The following is an 18,297-nucleotide window of genomic DNA, read 5'->3' on the forward strand; positions in this document are numbered from 1 at the left end:
GTCTCATTCCCTTGCTTCTGTTGCTTGTGTCTCTTTTAGCTTATAAACCTATAGGGAAAAGATCATTTATGTATTCCCATAAAAAAATGTATAGCTAGTACTAAAATGTGCTTTTAAACATTTTGGATAATTTTGGAACCAAGCCATGGGGAATTAGGGTACAATGTAAGACACCCCACGGTCAGAGTGCCAAACCTAAGGGCTCTGCAGGCCTCCTAAGCCATCACTTACATAAGGTCACCTATCCAAGTGCAGGAGACGTAGCTGACCTACCTAATACATAGACACAAGCACAGGGAAAGAGGCAAAATGAGGAGGCAAAGGAATACATTCCAAGTAAGGGAACAGGACAAAACCCCAGAAAAGGAACTAAGTGAAACAGAAATGAGCAACCTACCCGACAGTTCAAACAAAGAGTGTTAAGGATGCTCACTGATCTGGGGAGAAGAATAGATGAACTCAGTGAGAATGTCAACAAAGAAATGGAAGATATAAAAAAGAACCAATCAGAAATGAAGAATACAATACTGGAAATGAAAAATTCACTAGAGGGACTCAAAAGCAGAGTAGAGGATACAGAAGAACGGATCTGTGAGCTGGATGAAAGACTGGAAGAAATTACCCAAGCTGAACAGGTACAAGAGAAAAGAATTAAAAAGAGTGAGGACAGTCTAAGGGACCACTGGGACAACATCAAGCGCACTAACAAACGTGTTATAGGTGTCCCAGAAGGAGAAGAGTGAGACAAAGGGGCAGAGAATCTATTTCAAGAAATAATAGATGAAAACTTCCCTAACCTAAGGAAGGAAGCAGACATCCAGGTACAGGAAGCAGAGAGAGCCCCAAACAAGATAAACCCAAAGAGGCCCACACCAAGACACATCATAATCAAAATGTCCAGAAATAAAGATAAAGAGAGAATCCTAAAAGATGCAAGAGAATGTCAAGTTACATACAAAGAAAACCCCATAAGGCTATCAGCTGACTTCTCAGCAGAAACCTTATAGGCTAGAAGAGAATGGCATGATATATTTAAAGTGCTAAAAGGAAAAAACTTATAGCCAAGAATACTCTACCCAGCAAGGTTATCATTCAAAATGGAAGGAGAGATCAAAAATTTCCCAGACAAGCAAAAATTAAAGGAGTTTGTCACCTAGAAAGCAGTGCTACAAGAAATGTTAAAGGGGCTGATTTAAGGGGAAAACAGAAGACCACAAATACGAAAAATTATCTATTTCCATGATAAGAGGGTAATGGATACAAATGCACAAAAAAGAGGTTAGATATGATATGAAAAACATAAAATGAGGGAGGAGGGAAGTTAAAGAGTACAGCTTTCAGACAGAGGTCAAACTAAAGTGACCATCAATTCGGTATAGAAGAAGAAAGGAACAGAGAATCACTACTAAAACACTGAAAAAAAATGTTAAAAAATGGCAGTAAGTACATATTTATCAATAGCTACTTTAAACATCAATGGACTAAATCCTCCAATTAAAAGGCATAGGGTGGCTGATTGGATAAAAAAACAAGACCCATATATATGCTGCATACAAGAGACACACTTCAGACCTAAAGACACTCACAAACTGAAAGTGAAGGGATGGAAAAAGATACTCCATGCAAATGGCAATGAAAAGAAAGCTGGGGTAGCAGTACTCATATCAGACAAAATAGACTTTAAAACAAAAACTGTAAAAAGAGACAAAGAAGGGCATTACATAATGATCAAGGGAACAATCCAACAAGAGGATATAACACTTGTAAATATCTACGCACCCAATGTAGGTGCACCTAAATATATAAAGCAATTATTAACAGACATAAAAAGAGAAATAGACAGTAACACAATAATAGTAGGGGACTTTAACACTCCACTTACACCAACGGATAGATCATCCAAACAGAAGATCAATAAGGAAACATTGGCCTTAAATGACACACTAGAACAGATGGACCTAGTAGATATATACAGAGCATTCCATCCAAAAACCGAAGAATACACATTCTTTTCAAATGTACATGGAAAATTCTCCAGGATTGATCACATATTAGGCCACAAAACAAGTCTCCATAAATTTAAGAAGATTGAAATAATACCAAGCATCTTTTCTGACCACAACAGTATGAAACTAGAAATCAACTATAGGAAGAAAATCTGAAAAGCCACAAATACGTGGAGATTAAACGAAATGCTACTGAATAACGACTGGGTCAACAAAGAAATCAAAGGAGAAATCAAAAAATACCTGGAGACAAATGAAAATGAAAATATGACATGCCAGAATTTATGGGATACAGCAAAAGCGGTTCTAAGAGGGAAGTTTATAGCAATACAGGCCTATCTCAACAAACAAGAAAAATCTCAAATAAACAATCTAACAATATACCTAAGGAACTGGAAAAAGAAGAAAAAACAAAGCCCAAAATCAGTAGAAGAAGGGAAATCATAAAAATCAAAGCAGAAATAAATTAAATAGATACCAAAAAAATAGAAAAAATTAATAAAACCAAGAGCTGGTTCTTTGAAAAGATCAACAAAATTGGCAAACCTTTAGCTAGACTCACCAAGAAAAATAGAGAGAAGGCACAAATAAGTAAAATCAGAAATGAAAGAGGAGAGGTTACAACAGACACCTCAGAAATACAAAAGATTATAAGAGAATACTATGAAAAGCTATATGCCAACCAATTCAACAATCTGGAAGAAATGGATAAATTCTTAGAATGATACAACATTGCAAAACTGGATCAAGAAGAAGAAGAGAATTTGAATAGACCAATCACCAGTAAGGAGATCGAAACAGTAATCAAAAACCTCCCCAAAAATAAAAGTCCAGGACCAGATGGCTTCCCTGGTGAATTCTACCAAACATTCAAAGAAGTCTTAATACCTATCATTCTCAAACTCTTCCAAAAAATTGAGGAGCGGGGGAAGCTCCCTAACTCATTCTACGACGCCGACATTACCCTGATGCCAAAACCAGACAAGGACAACACAAAAAAAGAAAATTACAGGCCAATATCACTGATAAACATCGATGCAAAAATCCTCAACAAAATACTAGCAAATCGCATACAACAATACGTTAAAAAGATTATACACCAAGATCAAGTGGGATTTATTCCAGGGATGCAGGGATGGTTTAACATTCGCAAATCAATCAACATGGTACACCACATTAATAAAATGAAGAATAAAAAGCACATGATCTTTTCAATAGATGCAGAGAAAGCATTTGACAAGATACAGCATTCATTTATGATAAAAACTCTGAATAAAATGGGTATAGAAGGAAAGTACCTCAACATAATAAAGACCATATATGACAAACCCACAGCTAATATCATCCTCAATAGTGAAAATCTGAAAGCTATCCCTCTAAGAACAGGAACCAGACAAGGATGCCCACTGTCACCACTCCTATTTAACATAGTACTGGAAGTCCTAGCCAGAGCAATCAGGCAAGAGAAAGAAATAAAAAGGATCCAAATTGGAAAGGAAGAAGTGAAACTGTCACTATTTGCAGATGACATGATTTTATATATAGAAAACCCTAAAGAATCCACCAGAAAACTTTTAGAAGTAATAAACGAATATGGTAAAGTTGCAGGATACAAAATCAACGTACAAAAATCAGTTGCATTTCTTTACGCTAACAACGAAGTCGCAGAAAGAGAAGTTAAGAATACAATCCCATTTACAATTGCAACAAAAAGAATAAAATACCTAGGAATAAACTTAACCAAAGTGGTGAAAGAGCTGTACACCGAAAACTATAAAACATTTCTGAAAGAAATTGAAGAAGACACAAAGAAATGGAAGGATATTCCGTGCTCTTGGATTGGAAGAATTAACATAGTTAAGATGTCCATATTTCCTAAAGCCATCTATAGATTCAATGCAATCCCTATCAAAGTTCCAACAACATTTTTCACAGAAATAGAACAAAGAATCCTAAAATTTATATGGAACAACAAAAGACCCCGAATAGCTAAAGGAATCCTGAGAAAAAAATACAAAGCTGGAGGTATCACACTCCCTGATTTCAAAATATACTACAAAGCTATAGTAACCAAAACAGCATGGTACTGGCACAAAAAACAGACACACAGATCAATGGAATAGAATCGAAAGCCCAGAAATAAACCCACACATCTATGGACAGCTAATCTTTGACAAAGGAGCCAAGAACATACAATGGAGAAAAGATAGTCTCTTCAACAAATGGTGTTGGGAAAACTGGATAGCCACATGCAAAAAAATTAAAGTAGACCCTTACCTTATACCATACACAAAAATTAACTCAAAATGGATTAAAGACTTGAATGTAAGACCTGAAACTGTGAAACTTCTAGAAGAAAACATAGGCAGTCTGCTCTTGGACATTGGTCTTAGCAACATATTTTCAAGCACCATGTCTGACCAGGCAAGAAAAACAATAGAGAAAATAAACAAATGGGACTGCATCAAACTAAAAAGCTTCTGCACAGCAAAGGAAACCATCAACAAAACGAAAAGTCAGCCTAACAATTGGGAGAAGATATTTGCAAACCATACATCTGATAAGGGCTTAATCTCCAAAATATATAAAGAACTCATGCATCTCAACAACAAAAAAACTAACAACCCAATTAAAAAATGGGCAAAAGACCTGAACAGACATTTCTCCAAAGAAGATATACAGGTGGCCAACAGACACATGAAAAGATGTTCAAAATCACTAACTATCACGGAAATGCAAATCAAAACTACAATGAGATATCACCTCACGCCTGTCAGACAGAATGGCTATAATTAACAAGACAGGAAACAACATGTGTTGGGGAGGATGTGGAGAGAAGGGAACTCTCATACACTGCTGGTGGGAGTGCAAACTGGTGCAGCCATTATGAAAAACAGTATGGAGATTCCTCAAAAAATCAAGGATAGAACTACCATATGATCCAGCTATTCCACTGCTGGGTATTTATCCAAAGAACTTGAAAACACCAATGTATAAAGATACATGCACCCCTGTGTTCATTGCAGCGTTATTCACAATAGCCAAGACTTGGAAGCAACCTAAGTGTCCATCAAGGGACGAATGGATAAAGAAGATGTGGTATATATACACAATGCAATACTACTCAGCCATAAGAAACGATGAAATCCAGCCATTTGTGACAACATGGATCGACATTGAGGGTATTAGGCAAAGTGAAATAAGTCAGAGGGGGAAGTTCAAATACCGTATGATTTCCTTCATTAAGTAGTGGATAATAACAACAATAAACAAACACATAGGGACAGAGATTAGATTGGTGGTTACCAGAGGGAAAGGGGGGAGGGAGGACGGCGAAAGGGAGAATTCGGCACATGTGTGTGGTGATGGGTTGTAATTAGTATTTGGGTGGATAACATGATGTAATCTATGCAGAAATAGAAGTATAATGATGTACACCTGAAATTTATACAATGTTATAAACCAATGTTACTGCAATAAACAAAAAATTAAAAAAATAAATAAATAAAAATAAAAAATAAAATAAAAAAGCCATAAAAATCAAAAACAGGAAAGAAATGATTTAATTGAGCACAAGGGAGAGAACAACAGATTTAATTAATCTCATTTTTCTTCTGCATAGTATTGGTCACAGTAGATGCAACCCAAATGCACATAAAATATCTTTTGCTCAAGTTTTTCTTCTTCCATTCCTCGGAAAGATCAAATTACAAGTAAAAAGTAAATGTGAGAGTAAACATTATGAAGTGCTTAAAGACAGTAAATTCTGAGTTTTTCCTTTTCAGGAAATAGAAGTCAGGTAATATAGCAGCAAGGATAGGCTGGAGTTTATAAGCAATGACTAACTGTAAGGTTCTACAATTATATGAAATAAGAGTCTAAAGGAATAAATGAAAACAGAATAGGAGATAAAGAGAAAAATTAGAAAATAGACTCTGAACTCTGATTATATGTGTATAAACAAGAAGACTTGACTGAAAAATAAAAACTAATTTAAGTCCATTACTCATGAGACTCAAATGGATTACCCTTGTTAGGCCTCAGATTTGCAATTTGGGAAGCTATCACCAGAAAGCAGTTGTGCTTTGGCTGAATAATGAAGTAATCATAGCAGTGAATTAAAAAAAAAAAACTATTAACATGATCTAGTCATATACATTAAAATACTCAATTTATAATTACTAGTATAAATTAAATAATTTTTATAACAATGCTTATATAAAATGACAAAATGAATAAAATATATAAAATTTTAGCATTTTAAGGCTCACATGAATCTTTGGTTCCACCATATTTTTACAGATGAAGAGCTAGAAGGAATACTCTCATATGATGTCATGTTATCATCAGTCATTATTGATTTTCAGTGTACCCTTGCTTTCCAGTCCGGGGTACTGTATATAGATTTTTTTTACACTGCCTTGAAGTTATCTCACTCTGCTGCTTCTTTGTGGCATTTCATCAAAAGTTCCTTAAAGCATCTACTGTTTTTACTTTCTCGTTCTGACTGGAGAGTTGGGTATCAGAGTTTCACATGAACCATGAGGTACAAATTGTTGTGTAAAGACTTTAATTACACAAACTATATCTTATTTATCAAAGTCCTGATAATTCCCAAAGTTACTAAAAATTTAGCATGACTCTCTATTGGTTTTAAGGAAATGAAAATTAACTATATGGTGATGCTTCTTCTGCCCCTAAGAAATAACATTCTAGGATCAGAAAAATCATATCAGTGTAACGTGACATAACTTCTTGCTTGCTTTGGTGCCCTTACCTTGAATAAAAACATCAACAAATTTATTTATTAAACCCTGTTCATTGGTCTCTAAGATCATGGACAAACATGAATGGAACAGAGGGAACAGTAGAATAATATTCTCAAAAGCAAAGTTACACTATGATTTGAGGGCAACAACAAAGTAATTACTTCTTTTTCTGAAGTAGAAAAGGCACTTAATTATGTTTCATTTCAAGTGGCTGAGACAAGGCCATTATGTGAGAACACAATGTGGATTAATATATTTGTTCTTGTATCATAAATAAAATAATATTCATTAACAAATGTTCTGTGATCTCTCCCCAGAGGTAGAATGGGCCTCCTCCCAATTAATAGATCGCATGTGGAGACTGATGTCTCTTCATACAGCAAGAGAATTTGAAAGGTTTATTACTCACACAAGGAAATTCTGGAGAGAGAAAGGTAGGTGCAGGGCAGCCTGCAAAGGAACATGCAAAGAGCAGAGAATGGGCTGGGCCTTTATGGTGACTAGGGCGTGGGGGTGAAGGATGGTTCCATGCAGGGCAAGGGCTGCAGAATTCAAACTTGCCACCAGTGCCAAGAGCTCAGAGACATGCTGGATTTCCTTATATGAAGAATGTACCAGATGTGTGGTGGTGAAGGAAAGGGTGGAGGCCTAAATGCTTTAGTCAGTAGGTTGATGGTCAGACATCAAAAACATAGTCAGAGTCTTATACCAAGAGAGGAAAAAATACTACATATACAGTGATTTTGTGACTTTCCATGTTGTTAATAAAATGACATATTTAACATCTACCAAATTTTATGGAAAATGGTATCATAGCATTTAAGAGTTGAAAGAGGACTTTGAGATCATGTAGCTCAACTCTGTCACTTTATAGAGGAAACTAAAGTCCCAGAGGTTCAGGGACTGGTTGAAGGTCACCAGGCTTGAAAATGCCCCGAGGTCCAGACCAAAACCCTGGGCTCCCAGTTTCCAAGCCAGCACTCTTTCTAGTTCCACATAATTATTGTGAAATCCATTAAGAAATACTTGCCAAGAAACTAACTTGTTGAATTCAAATGTGTATGGCAAAACTCTTAATTCCGTAATATTTCTGGTAAAACACTTCACAAAACAGTTCTTTTAAGTTTCTGCATTCCATTAATTATATTGTGAGAATATTTGTTTAAATTTGGCTCAGATTTACTTTAAACAAGTCCATTGTGCTACTTTCTGGCTTATTTGAATAGTTTTATAAAAGAACTATATAAGAGAATGAAGCATAGATTTTGAATAGATGTAATAATTAGACTTGATTCTGCAGAATTGTCAGTGTTTTCCTTTTTCTGACTCAGGTTGATAGGCTGCGGCGTTCACAGAGGCCACAGGCAGCCTCCCAAGATTGGTGATGTGAAGGCACATGTCCCTGAAATGTGGTCTAAAATAACCACTCTTGGGGAATGTTCAAGTGCCCTGTGTGCCCTTGAGTAACTGAAGAAGCTCCCTTGAACAGGTAGCTGTCTTTGATATTCTTCACCCTCCTGTGGAGTTTGCTTTAGATAAATTGGGAGCACGTGAAAGTTATAGAGATCCAAAATTATTAAATAATTATTTATACAAATGCAGATTATGAATAGAAACTAAACTGTTATTTTTAATTTTGTGATTAAATATATTTGAAAAAATATTTAAAATTGCATATTAAATCTCTATTGACACCTAGCACTAGATCTTGGTTTCTAAAACCATTCTTCAATGAAAGGAACCAGGGGTCCTCGGAGAAATGACTGAATCTGGGACTGGGGCAGGAAATATAAAAGATGAGCCTGGAGCATCTTGTAGTGCCAGGAACTAAGGAAGTGACCATAAAAATTTAAGAACCCACAATGATGAAGTATATCAAAGGGATACAAGGAGCACCCAAAAGAGCTCAAATTTTCCCCAAAGCTGGAAAAATTTGAGCAACAAAATAAGTAAAGTAGTATTGGATTATAACCCAAAGTATAAAATAAATATTCATAAATCCATACTGATGTAAATTAATTAATTAATTAATTAATCATATAATTAATAAGGGAGAACAGATAAATCTCCCAGGCAAAAGAATTCCAAATAACTTACGTAGATTCTCCCCTTTTAAGGAGGGGGAGCATAATTCCCTACTTTTTAAGTCTGGGCTGCATATAGAGACTTTCTTCCAAAGAGTACAGTATGGAAAGTGAGACAAAAAGGTAACTTCACATGGGGAAACCAGCAAACACTACATCAAGCTAGGTAATCAAGATCAACAAGTGATAAGTGGTAAGTCATACTGATACTGTGTACCCATCAGTGTTATAATGTGATGAAATGGTTCTTGGCCTCTGTGGTCTTCCTCCCCAAAACACATGACTCCTATGTAATCATGAGAAAACATCAGAGAAATCCAAGTTGAGAGACATTCTTCAAAATATCTGACCAGTAATCTTCAAAACTCTCAAGGTCATCAAAAACAAGGAAAGTCTGAGTAAATGTCACAGTCAAGAGGAGCCTAAGGAGACATGACTGTTAGATGTAAGGTAGAATCCTGGATAGGATTCTGAAACAAAAAAAGGACAGCAGGGAAAAAATGAGGAAATCTGAACAGAGTATGGACTTTAGTTAATAACGATGAGTCAATGTTGGTTCATTAATTGTGACAAATGTACCATACTAGTCTAAGATAATAATAATAGAGGAAATTGGGTGTGAGATGTATGGGAACTCTCTGTGGTATTTTCACGATTATTCTGTAAGTCTAAAACAGTTCTAATATAAGAAGTTTATTTATTTATTTTTTACTTTTTTGAGGAAGATTGGCCCTGAGCTAACATCTGTTGCCAATCTTCCTCTTTTTCTTTTTTCTCCCTAAAGCCCCAGTACATAGTTGTACACCTATGCATAGTTGTATGCTGTATACCTATACAACATAGTTGTAGGTCCTTCTAGTTCTTCTGTGTGGGATGCCACCTTAGCATGGCTTGATGAGTGGTGAGTAGGTCCACACCCAAGATCTGAACCGGTGGACCCTGGACCGCCGAAGCAGAACGTGTGAACTTAACCGCTATGCCACTGGGCTGGCACCAAGAAGTTTATTAAAAAATACTTTTGGTTGAATGATACACATATATTTAAATGTTTCCATAATGCATGCTATTACAAAGTTTGAAATTTTATACATGTATTTGTTTTCTTTTAGCAAAAAATTAAGAATTTCAAAATACCTCTGTTAATATTTTCTTTATATTTGAATATTTTACTTATTGATCTCAGTATGATTTCCTGGTTTAAAAATAGCATGGCTTTGTATCCAGTTTTTGGTTTTGTTGCAGAATAAATTTTATAATTAAACTATCAATTAAATGAATTGGGTTTTTCAGCAGTGAACAGATATGTGGTATCTGATAACTCCTTGAATTTTTGACAATAGTCTGGGTACAAATGGGAATATTTGTAATAGTATGATGATTAATTCTTGCAATAATTAATTCTAAAGTGGATTCTTTTTGTTCATTAGAAAGGTATTTCTTGATATCAGAGGACTATGTTCAGGGGTATTTCTAACTTGTTTTTATTGTTTATCTCTTCCAAATATTACAGAATTTAAGATCTTTTTCAAATGTGAAGCAGTTTTATAATTTGGGAAAAATCTACTTAGTACTTAAAAACTTGTGTGATATTTATGTCTTAACATATAGGTGAGTATACATGTATCATATGTGTATAATATTTATAAATTCAAATATCATATTCTTCTTGGTAACATAGTTACATAATTTTAATAGATAGAGACCTTAGAGATTAACTACTCCAGTTTGTTTATTTATCCAGATAAGAAAATTCAAGGCGACAGAGGGTAACTATATTTAGGTGAGCTGACTGAAACTACAACCAAGTCTTTCTTGATTCACAGGTCAGTGCTCCTTCTACTCCGTCTCACAGAACCAGTTAACAGAGCAGTATTAACAAGCCTGATGGAAAATTCTCAGCAGAAGGTGTTATATAGAAAAAGTATTACATCACCAAACAAGAGTGAAAAGTATACACACTTTTCTGACAAGCACACTGATTTGAACTCACATTGCTCTATGAAATATCTGAATTCTGTATTTCTATAGTTAATTTTTTGTTCATTTATTATCACTAATGGCCAAAACTTCTGCTCTTAATTTTTCATGATTGATTCCCACTCAATCAAAATAGATCTTAAGGAGAGTCACTGAGGGAGTTTATAAATAATTTTATTTTAGAACAGTGGTGGCATTTTTAAGTGATAATCTAACTTTAGTTGAACATGTATTTGAAATTACTTTGTAACCATCCTGCAGGATGTGAATGTCATTTGATTTGTTTGTTTATTCTTGATTTTTTGTTTTGTTTTGTTTTTTAATACCTACTAGAAGTTCTTGTTGCATTTTTCCCCCTATTCAACAGTGCCTTCAAAAATGACAAGGAGGGGCCGGCCCGGTGGCGCAAGCGGTTAAGTGCGCGCGCTCCGCTGCGGCGGCCCGGGGTTCGCTGGTTCGGATCCCGGGCGCGCACCGACGCACTGCTTGGCAAGCCATGCTGTGGCGGCGTCCCATATAAAGTGGAGGAAGATGGGCACGGATGTTAGCCCAGGGCCGTCTTCCTCAGCAAAAAAAGAGGAGGATTGGCGGATGTTAGCACAGGGCTGATCTCCTCACCAAAAAAAAAAAAAAAAAGGCAAGGAAAAAAAAAGAGCCACGGAGTGTAAAATTTACATAGTTGGGATTTTAGAAGACAAAAGAATCTCAAATGTAACATATTTCCACTGGAGAATGGAGTCTCAGAGAGATGAAATGGCTGCCCAAGTACGTGAAACTGCAGGGTTGGAACCTGGAACTGTTTCCAATTCCTGGTCCAGTGTTCTTTATGAACATTTACATTATTTCTAGGTAATTTATAAGAAATATTAAAACCCTCTATCTTACACACTCCACACACACTTTCACACAAATACATATAGACAAATATCACACAGCAACAGCTGTGATATTTTCTTCCAGACTGCTGTTTAGAAATAATTTACACAGATGCCAATTTTATATTTATAGTCATGTAGTTTAATTCCTAGAATAGAAATATGAATACATTCTTTAGATGACTGCCAAATGTACATATGAGCTGCTTGTGTGTGTGATTTGGAATATGTTATTCTTATGTTACATTAAAGGATCTATAGTTGACAGACTTAACTTTGCAAAATATCAGGTCCCTTGATAACTTCACTGTTGTCCACTTTCAAAATTGCTCTTAGTCTTTTAAAGGAGGATTAATCCACAGTTCTGTAGATTGTGTGCATTTTCTGTTTAAGTAAATTTATTTAAAATGTTACCCATCTGCAAAAAAACACTAAATTTAATTAAAATAATTATATTCCAATCCTCAATCCTGTCCAACCTTATTTGGTGGTAAAAGAGTTCTAGAAAGATACACCTTGTGAGCTATTTTTTCTTTTGTGTGTGTATGTGGTGTGTGTGTGGGGAGGAATGTGTGTGTGTGTGTTTGTGTGTTCTCTAACTAAAAAACAATGAAAGAAAACCTCAGGAAAGATAGTCTATTTAGTTAAGCAGTAGTGCCTTTATAAAATGTTGACAAATGTATCTGAGAGTTCTTAATTTTTCTTTTAATTCTGGAGACAGGCCAAAGCTCGAGTGGACAGAGTATTCCATTTGGCTATAAAGATCAAGACACAATTAAGTGCATCTTAGTCAGATTTACAGTCTGACTCATGCATTCTAAGCTGATCTCAGTCTTTTCCTAGCACAGCAAACTCATATTTCTTTTTCTTCGGAAAAATATTTTCTAACAACAAACTGAAACCATAAAGAATGAGATAATTACGAGAAGAGACTTTTGACATCACCTCTGCCTAATAGTGCCTTAGAGATGCATTTTCATAAAAACCACACCTAAATGGGTGCATGTTTTAAGATTTGGCCGTTTTCATTGCAAATGCAGTGAAATGTGTTACTGGCATGTTATGTCTTTGCTTTTTATGAGCTGTGTGCTTCCCTCCCTAATCTCATACAATTAAATATCAAATCCCCAAGGATTCTGAAGACAGATAAAAAGTTGGCACAAATATTAACCTCTATTTATACCTTAGTTATCATGGCCATTCTATAGCTATGGAGGAGAAAGGGTATGGGTTTGTCTACAAGATACCTAGCAGACTTATAAATTCGTAGGGTATCATAGAAGAAAAAGTCACATCAGTTCATGTTTTCATGTCTACCATAAATACACACACACACATATACTTCTAAAGGATTGTGATTTGTATATCATGTAGAAACAAACTACATTTGAAATCAAATTAATTGTAGTAAACGATGCTTGATTTAAGGTAGAGTCTTATGTTTATCAAATAAGTCAAATTTTCCATATTCAATAACCAATCTTTAATTTTATTTCTCAGGAAGAGGGATATGTGTCACTGTACAAAGATCTTACCCATTCAAGCTAGACTGGCCTGTAACCTAATCTTGGCTCAACCACACAATAGTTGTATGGTCTTGACCAAGATTTTTAACTTCTTGGAAACTCAATTTTTCTTTGCTAATAGAACTGACAGGATTGTTGTAGCTGTTAAATAAAACAATGTACATAAAAGGTTGGTACAGTAATGGCATATAATTAAATGTCAATGAATAAATGACAGCTACTCTCTTGAGAAATAATTTTGCTATCATAATGACATTTTTGGTTAGGATGCTTATTAGAATGAAATCTAGACACGGCAAGCAATTTGAGGCTAGGGTCATATCAGCGCAAGTTAAAAGAAATTAAATTAATTTGAATAAACTATGACATAATATCTGTTAGCTTTTACAAGATTTTCCCATTTGAAGGATAAGTGTATTTCTTTTTCATTTATAGGACAAGTGAAATTCATGCTTGATGTGATAACTGTTAATTAGACAATGTAAAAAGACAATCAAGCTAGTTTTGTGAGTAAAGTCCCACACTGAGAAAATTTCAGTGAGAAAAGGGAAATAAATAAATGATGAGATTGTTGAAGAATAGAAGCTGTCTGCAGAAGGGTATTCCAAGATCTTCAAATTCTTTAGATACCCTAGGATTATTTGAAATCCATCTGTAGAATATTCCCACTGTAATTAAATCTGGACAGAACAACTTGGTCTAATCTAAGAGAGGCCTCTATGTTTGGCTCTCCTTCAGATTGAATGCATGACTGAGAACACTGAGTCATATGATTGGCGTTAAGATGATTCAAAGAGAATTGACAAGAATGTTTGGTTCACTCAGTCACTGAGTGCCAGTACTCACAGCCTGTATTCAGGAAGCTGATTAGATAATTGAACCCTAGTAAACATGTTCTATGGGATTGATACAGGTTAAATTATTCTTGTGATAAATTTTATGTTATATTTTTATAAAATGAGGAATGCAAACCAGTTTTACTTTTAAAAAAAGCTGGAATACTTTTTATGTATGTGTTAAATTTTAAAGAATATGTCTGAAACCTACTTCTCTATAGAGATTTTTTTTAAGCCTGAGATTCAAACTTTTCTTGCCTCAAAGAGAGACTGTAGTAGTGATTAAGGGACGTGAGGAGAATATCAGGTGACAAATCCTGCTACTCTCAATGAGATCTCAAAGAGTTGCACAACCCTAGTTAATTCATTGGAGTCAATGATTGGACCAGCCTTATAGCTCTAACATCTTCATTTTGTCCATAGAGTTAACTTATCTCTTTGGGATTGGCTTGTGTTCTTGAGATTTAGAAGTGACATGTGAATAAAAAAACTCAAACTTCAAATTATTAATTTATATTAAGAAATTAGAGAACAATATTTATCATTCTAGAATACTAAGGTGTAACTTTTCTCCTATACAGAGAAGAACTGAACACTTTTCAGTTTAAATCTCCACCTAGATTTTTGGAAAACTTTATGTCTACTAACAATATCTAATCTTAAGAATAATCCTCTACCTCTCAGGAAGGCAATTATAGGTACCAAAAACCATCAGAAGTGAATGTCCTCTTGAGTCTAGAATAACCCCATAGGAGGCTTCAGAGTGTCCTGTGGGCTTTGATGTGAGAGTCTCGACTGTGAGGAAAGGGTATGCCTTGCACGCTCTCCTCTGACTTACAGGGGTTAGTTAATTACTGGATCTAACACACACACGCACACACGCACACATTTGGTGCCAAGATGATTAAGTAGAATACTTTAGATTCTTTACAAATTACTAATCATTACCTTGATGCATAGCTTACAATGATTTAAAGATGTTTATTGTTCATCCTGAAATATTACCTTGATATTCTCTAACTTTTATATTGAGCATACCTTGAAGAGGAATGTAGTAGGATTGTAAAATCGATAATCCATGAAATGATTAAAAATAGTGTGTGTGTGTTTAATGACAGGGGAAAATGCAGATATTTCTCTCAGAAAATAAAATGTCTATGTCAAGACAAAATTATATATATAAAATTTATGCTTCCATACATTTGTTAATCCCTTAAATTAGAATAAAACTGAAAAATTTCAAAAAACCACTAAGAAGAGAAAATATTTCTACTGAATCCGGGATACCAGACTATACTAGAAGGGAGTTACCTTCTGAGCCACAATTCTGCATCATTTTATGGCTTAGATCCACGGAAAATAGTTTATTTAAAAATAAATATTCATCCGTGGTTAACAGATTTTTCTGATGAATCAGCTGGTTCTGACTTTGTATAAAGCTCTGATCTATAGAGTTACTCAGTTTAAAAGTCTCAAAATATTTTCTTAGCAATATGGAAACCAAAGAGTGAAGGCAGTAACCGTGTGCTATATCCTTTACACTGTTCATAAAAAATATTATTACATAATTTGATCATTTGCTTTTGCTCAATGTTAAGTTTATATGACTTGTATTCTTTATTCCAAAGTTTTGATGTCAAAACTTATATAACGTGGAAAAGAATGTAACACCCAGAAGTGGTAAGTGAATGTCCTCACAGCCCAGATATAATATAAAGATCACTTCTGAGTCTGAGTTTAATTTGCTTTATGAAAAACCATTATTTATGGACTATTAGTGTATTACAATCTCTCATTTAAATGCAGGTAATTTTAATAAAGAAAAATAAAGTTTGAATATTATTATAAACATGTATTTGGTCCTTGAAATTAGATAAATTATCAAAATTTGAGATTCTTCAAGATTACAGGCTTTTCTCGTGTCACCTCTACCATTCTGAATTGTTTCACCAAAGTCACTTACTCCCACTTAGAGAATAATAACTTATCCACAGTTAATATTCCTGGTTCAGCCCATTTAGTACCCATTTCTTCTCTGAACCTTTTTTCTTCTTGCTACTTGCAGTTTGTATCACGCTGGGGCCAACAGATTTAGTAAATTCTTCACTTTTTTTCAAAAATTCATATTTGAAACTAGTAAACATAAATAAATAAGTGAAATAGGTATTAACTATTGTGTTACCAAATTATTTATTATCTAGACTTGAATGATTTTGAGAGTGGAAGGGAGAGATAATAATAAATACTTCTGGGCATCAGGAGTAAACTGGGATTTTTTTCCCGGGCAAACTGCCTCCCATGGTCACTCTAATTATGTAGATCCAACAAAGGGCAAAAGTATAGAACATATTTGAAACATTTAGTTGGAAAAAGAAAATATACACAAAAAGTAAAAAAAATTATATAGTAATATGTTTGATTAGAGGCTAAATGAGTGTTGCATTCTATAGGTAATAGATATGAGCATTTGTGTTTTCAGATTTTCAATGCTAAAAGTTAAAATGTCAGAGGTTTTGGTGGTGGTGAATATGTAGAGGAAATAAAAAGAAGAGTGAGGATTTATAGGTTAAGAAAAGAAAATGTGTCATCAACATGAATTTTGAAGTTACTGACATCAACCTGTGGATTGCCAGATACTTTGCTATATACTGTGGATGTAAGGATTACTTCTAATTCATTGTCCTTGGAAGGCTCACTCTAGTGAGAAGACCAAAAAAATTAAACAAATGCTTAAATAAATGATAAATGGAATAATAGGCATTTGTAAAGTTTCCCCCTCATAATGTGAGGGGGAAAAATGTGCCTTTGGAAGCTGGGGAGATGTTTCAAAGATGTTTTTGCTGAGTCTAGATAAAGGATGGGTGGAGAAAAGAATGCGGGGTTGCTGTATTCCCAGAAAATGAACAGAATATTCCAAGGCAAAAATGTGCCTTTAGTTATAACTGCAGTATAGAATACATGTTTGAAGATAGCATAAGGGTGGAGATGCTGCAGAGGTCACGTCACAAAAGGCTGTGTCCACAGAATTTGAGATTTTACTGAATGTGATAGAGCATATTTTTATAGAAATTGAGATTTTACTGGTTGTGGTAGGGAAGTTTTAAGCAGACAGTTACATTTGAACTTCAGAAAGATTACTCTTTCGCTGATCATGTGTATGGATTAGGCAGTTATCATACCTGGAGCAAGAGGACAGTTTAGAAGGATTTTATAGTAATCTAAGCAAGGAATGATAAGGACATGAATTAAGGCAAATTCAAGAAATGTGCAGAAAGAAGAGCTAGATTAAAGAGGTATTAATGAGGTCGAGTGAGCTGAATTGGTGTAAGGCGACTCCCCGGAGTTCTGGTGGAAAAGGAGATCCTAGGCAGTGGTAGTATTTCTCAAACAAGAAATATAGGAAGAGGATCAAAAATGAGAAGCAGAAGGTGAATTCAGTTTTTAAAAATATTGGGGTTGAGGATGAAGAATGTATCAAATATTTAGGTTGAGATATCCTATAGAAATTTAGAAATCTAGAGCTCAGGAAAGAAATTAGGATTAACTCTCAATTAAAAACTATGTTTCATATGAATTTACCTCCCAGATCTTTCTCAATATTATCCATCACCAGCCAGGACACTTTTCCACTCTTTTTTAAAATTTTTTTCAGTTAACACATTTTCCTTGCTGTGCTATTGATTTGCCTCTACTTTGTATCTTTTATTGATTTTTCAAGACTCCAATAATTATGCCTACTTATAGACACTCACTCTAGACCGTTGATGTGAATTTCCATACGGAAAACAACTACTACTGCAAGAAGTAAAGGGAAAACTTATATTTTGCTATCAGCACAACCAATTTTCCGTGATTAAACAAAGATTTAAATTTAGGTCAACAGGGGGCTGGCCTGGTGGCACAGTGGTTAAGTTCCCACATTCTGCTTTAGCGGCCTGGGGTTCGCCAGTTCAGATCCTGGGTGTGGACCTACACACTGCTCATCAAACCATGCTAAGGCGGCGTCCCACATAGAAGAGCTACAACTCTACAACTATGATACACAGCTATGTACTGGGGCTTTGGGGAGAAACAAAGAAAAAGAGGAAGATTGACAACAGATGTTATTGCAGGGCCAATCTTCCTCAAAAAAAAAAATTTTTGGTCAACAAACATTTATGGAATGTTTTCTGTATGCTAGGAACAATGTGGAGATAATGAAAAATGTATATTGTCCATCATCAA

The sequence above is a fragment of the Ceratotherium simum genome, chromosome 1 (genome assembly GCF_057802395.1).
Source record: "Ceratotherium simum simum isolate JZ-2026a chromosome 1, ASM5780239v1, whole genome shotgun sequence".
NCBI classification, from domain to species: domain Eukaryota; kingdom Metazoa; phylum Chordata; class Mammalia; order Perissodactyla; family Rhinocerotidae; genus Ceratotherium; species Ceratotherium simum.